This window comes from Haliotis rufescens, unplaced genomic scaffold (genome assembly GCF_023055435.1).
Source record: "Haliotis rufescens isolate VD_foot unplaced genomic scaffold, xgHalRufe1.0.p SCAF_15, whole genome shotgun sequence".
In the NCBI taxonomy this organism is placed as follows: Eukaryota; Metazoa; Mollusca; class Gastropoda; order Lepetellida; family Haliotidae; genus Haliotis; species Haliotis rufescens.
The window spans coordinates 887,283-892,667 of NW_025963835.1; positions in this window are offsets into that span (position 1 = coordinate 887,283).

A 5,385-nucleotide genomic window follows, 5' to 3' on the forward strand; every position below is an offset into this window, starting at 1 on the left:
TTTAATCAAAGGGTTACATGATCTGTAGGTTTGAGTGCATCAACACTTGGGTGACCTCCTTTTAAGGTCAAGGTCACATTATGAAATGTGACTCAAATTACAGGAAATGTTTGATTCATTCTTGACAAATCAAAGCATAGATTTCCCAATCGCAATGTGAAGGTCACTCATTGTGAAGTAGATGTCCCCAAAGCTTTTGTGCACACTATCTTGGTCATGGATTATCTGGTGCAGACCAGGTTGTTAAGAGGTCACTGTTCTATAGGTGAAATACTTCTGAGTGCAGCATTAAACAACAAACACTCTGTATGAGTATTGGGCCAGCAAATCTATTTTTCCCTCACACCCTGAGGCACTTAGGCAGGGACATCGATCCTTGTGTCAGACATCTAGTGTAGTAGCAATACGTGGGGGTCAGTTTGTCTTGAGGTATTTTTATCCCTGCCCAAAAAAGTTGGCAGGGGATATAGAAACGGGCTCTGTCTGTCCGCCACGTTTCGTTTCCGGAGCATAAGTCAGAAACCGTTCAATATTTTTTCATCAATCTTTGCAGGTCTGTCGGGTACATGCTGAACTGGTGCCTTTTGCTATTTAGAAATTTTTATTTTTTTTACGTTTTTCCATGGCAACAAGATGGATTTAGGTTCCAAACTCTTCTTTTTTTAAAAATTTCCAAGTTCCATCTCGGTTAAAAAAGGTTAGGGTTTGTTTAGATTTAATTATGTCATAAATTCTGCAACAGGGGCAGGGGATATAGCCACGTTTGTGGCAAACTCTTGTCAGTTTTGTGGTTTGTAGTCCAAATGTTGCAAGCAAAAATCAGAGTTGTATGGATACATGCAAAGGTTGTGAGGAGAACTGAAGAGAGAAGGTATAATCAGGGAAGTTCTTTGTAATGACGCGCTGTGCAGAGTCAAGTCACTTGGCTGTACCAGGATCAAGTTTGATTCCCAAATTTACCATGATCATGATCACTGTGTTGTCAGAGCCATGTTATTTTTACCTCTTGGCTTTTCTTAAACTGTCATCAAAGCCAACTCACTCAAATGTTTGGGACCACTCCCTTGGTGTAGTTGAGAGAGCATCTGTAAGGAGAGGGGAGGTTGGTGGTTCAACCCCTGGCATGGAATGCCAAAATGTTTTGAGATCATACTTGCTGTTTCCCTGCCTGACCCTTGGCATTAAGGGAATAAACCAAGGACTGGTAGGCTTGGAGTTGGTATACAATGTCTGAGTGAGGTATTCATGTTAAACAGCGCTTTGGTATCTTGGGCTAACAGTATATATAACAGGCACAAGCCTGGACTAGCACAAGCAGCCACATACACGGTGCTATAGAAGTGCAAGAAAGTAGTCAAATGTAACTAATTTAAAATTTGGGATAACACTTTCCTGTACTTTTTGGGGCTGAGTCCTTTTGCGGATTGAAACCCACACTCTGAAGCACCCATTCGCCAGCACACTTTCAGCAATCTAGCACTTGGCCACCAAGGGTTTCAGGAAGAAGTGCAATAATCTAGAACATGATGAGCCTCCTCACTATAAATGTATGAATGTGTAAACACAAGAAACAAGATCAACAGCAGGAAAGCCAGTTTAGATTTCTTTATTGCTGACAGTGTAAAAAAGTAAAACACTTTGTCATGCATGGGTAAGCAAGAAGCAATACTGACGATAAAAACATTTCAAGTATTGGTCAATGAGCAAGTAATCAATTTGGCACAAACACGAATTAAATATGAACACATTAGCATATATCCTGGTTGGAATGAACTTGTAATCAATATACAAGGTTCTTACAATCAGGGTGGAACAGGCTTCTAAAAAGCTGACTAAAATGAGGTCATGATCTGTTTCCCCACTGGTTTTGTGACTTAGCTTGGAAGACTGAAATAGGCTCAGGGCCACATTCCACAAAGCAATCTTAGCTTCACAACTTCCATAGACTGTCTTCAATAGCTTAAACAGTCTTTGATCGATAACCATAACATACTTGAACATGGATTTCAGATACTTGTAGACTATGCTTGTTGTAAACAGCAACTAATGGGATTGGGTGGTCAGGCTCGCTGACTTGGTTGATGCATGTCACCGATCCCAATTGCTGGATAGATGCTCATGATATCCATCACTAGATTGTCTGACAGACTGCCGTCATGAAGCTGGAATATTGCTGAGTGCGGCGTTAAAGAACAAAAAAGAAAGATACTTATAGGACTAACTCGCTTCACAACAGCTGCAACACCTTCAGACTTATAGTCTTGGCGCTAAGACGATCATACAGACTTGACATTTGTAGAGTCCTGGGACTAAGATTGCTTTGTGTAACAGGGTCAAGGTTATTTCATTGTGTGACCTCACATTGTGTGTTGTACATGAAGACATGGATGGTTGCTCACATTGTCATATTGTTGACTCAAAACAATATTTGCTTATATTACTTGTTTACGGGTCTGGCAAACACAAAAATCAGGAATGTTGAAAGAAATAAGTTTCATTTGATAACTCCTCTGACGGAAAATATAATCGCAAATCGTTTCTGTTGGATCAAGACAAGTGATACATGCTTAATGACCTGTAAATATTGGCTCAAACATGACAGGAAGCCGCATTGGATATGATTCATAGCATCTCTAGTACTCCAGGCAATGTGACTTTGTTCTCATGTAAACCCTGTAGCACTAAAATGAGATGAAAAATATGAAAATGACACAATTTTCTTGGTTGTCCAACTGAACCGATCTTCTGAAAAAAATTATTTGATGTGTATAATTTGATTTTGACTTTCTGCCACTGACTAGAGGTTTTGAGAAAAATAATCTTGTAAACTGATAAAAATATAAGTTCCTAATACTAGTGTCACTAAACAAGACATCAAGACTTCATATATCCTTGGAAATCTGCAGATCCACTGCAGACGAAAGCTAATGCCTGAAATCTCTAATAACATCAATTCTTTATTTTGTCACCATAGTGATAAAAATCATTGACAAATAATAATGTAGTCAAGCCAAGGTCCTGACGGGTAGAAATAAATGGACTTGAGTATTTGAAGCAAAGGTGTCAGTTATCTCCCCTGGTCGGGTTCTCAAGTTCCTTCACAGCGTGTGATGCCTTCATTGCCCTCCTGGTATAGAGAGCTCTGTGAACAGGCTATCAATGTGAGGAGCTTAGGTACTGAAGTCCTTCATGTTGGAGAAGTGAAGATGTGAGCTATCTCCCCTGGTCGGGTTCTCAACAAGTTCCTTCACAGCCTGTCACACCTTCACTGCCCTCCTGGTATAGAGAGCTCTGTGAACAGGCTATCAATGTGAGGAGCTTAGGTACTGAAGTCCTTCATGTTGGACATGAATCCCTCTAAACCTGACTGTTGGAGAAGTGAAGATGTGAGCTATCTCCCCTGGTCAGGTTCTCAACAAGTTCCTTCACAGCCTGTCACACCTTCAATGCCCTCCTGGTATAGAGAGCTCTGTGAACAGGCTATCAATGTGAGGAGCTTAGGTACTGAAGTCCTTCATGTTGGACATGAGTCCCTCTAAACCTGACTGTTGGAGAAGTGAAGATGTGAGTTATCTCCCCTGGTCGGGTTCTCAACAAGTTCCTTCACAGCCTGTCACACCTTCATTGCCCTCCTGGTATAGAGAGCTCTGTGAACAGGCTATCAATGTGAGGAGCTTAGGTACTGAAGTCCTTCATGTTGGACATGAGTCCCTCTTAACCTGACTGTTGGAGAAGTGAAGATGTGAGTTATTTCCCCTGGTCGGGTTCTCAACAAGTTCCTTCACAGCGTGTCACACCTTCACTGCCCTCCTGGTATAGAGAGCTCTGTGAACAGGCTATCAATGTGAGGAGCTTAGGTACTGAAGTCCTTCATGTTGGACATGAGTCCCTCTAAACCTGACTGTTAGAAAAGTGAAGATGTGAGTTATCTCCCTTGGTCGAGTTCTTAACAAGTTCCTTCACAGCGTGCGACACCTTCATTGCCCTCCTGGTATAGTAAAGAGTTTCATGAAGTGGGCTATGGCAGTGTTGAGCTTGGGTACTGAAGTACTTCACATAGGACATGAATCCCTGACCTGTGTTGGAGAAGTGAAGATATGAGTTACCTCTCCTGGTTTGTACTCGCGTAGGACAGGAGTCTACATCCAACCAGTGCTGAAGTACCTGTCACAGCTACAGTCGGGCAGGGCGCAGTTATTGTATATTTTATAAAATCTGACAGAAGACTTTTTTTATATAAAAAAATATATAAGCAAAACAAATTCAACTTGTACCATGCCACCACAAGAAGTGAATGTGACATGGACCACACAGAAACATTGACCTACGGTACATGCAAATCACAGACTAAATTGAGACCTTTGTCCTTTTCAACAGAAAAGAAATTCTAGTAGTTCATTCAACATTCACATTTTCCAGGTTCAGCTCTTTCAAATTGAAATCACAGATTATTAACATATGAATCTGATTTCATGCTTTCAGATATAACAACAAAGTACAAATCATCCTAGTTTAGTCCTGTATGTTTACAATTTCATTTCCAGTTGTTTATTTATTAAACATTCAAGAAATGAATTTCACAGGACAAAACATACTAGTCAGGCACTATGTTGTATTGAGTGAGGCATTACCGTGCAATGGATATACTGTATTGGCCTTGAGCGCTGAGGGTGCCAAGGGTACTTAGAAAGTTGACAAAAGGGACACTCATTAAAACTATAGATGAGTCAGAGAGTTCAAACATAGTTGAAAACATTGGTCAAATGAAAACATTTTCACATTTCTATGTTTTCTGCAAAAAATCTGCAACATATCAACTGTCATGTCAGTTTCCGAGCTCTGTGCTGGGTGCTTATAAAAATTACTTACAGATTGGTCGAAATGTTTGTCAGAGGCGTTGGAGGGTGAAGCTTAATATGGTGAATATCGGACGTGCATACACAGACTCACAAAACAAACAAAAACAAACTACCAACATCAACATGGCCAACCACTAGTTAAAACTTCTTCGCAATAACCACACAGCAGTAGTAAACTTATTTGATTCTTACTGATGGAATTATAACTGCCAATAATTTCTTGACTGAAGCTTAACACTAACGTTTACCTGTCCTTGCCTGTGATATTGAAATACAACATTGAGGAAAATCTCAAACGGTATACCTTCTAAAAGCTAGAAGCCGAGAAACAAGAACTGTAGAACAGGTAGAATAGGTCTTCAGCAAAAGACGCTTGTTGTAATTGGCGACTAACGGGATCGTGTGGTCAGGCTCCCAATTGCGTAGAAAGATGCTCATGATGTCAATCACTGGATTGTCTGGTCCAGACTCGATTATTTACAGACCGCCAACATATAGCTGGAATATTGCTGAGTGCGGCGTACAA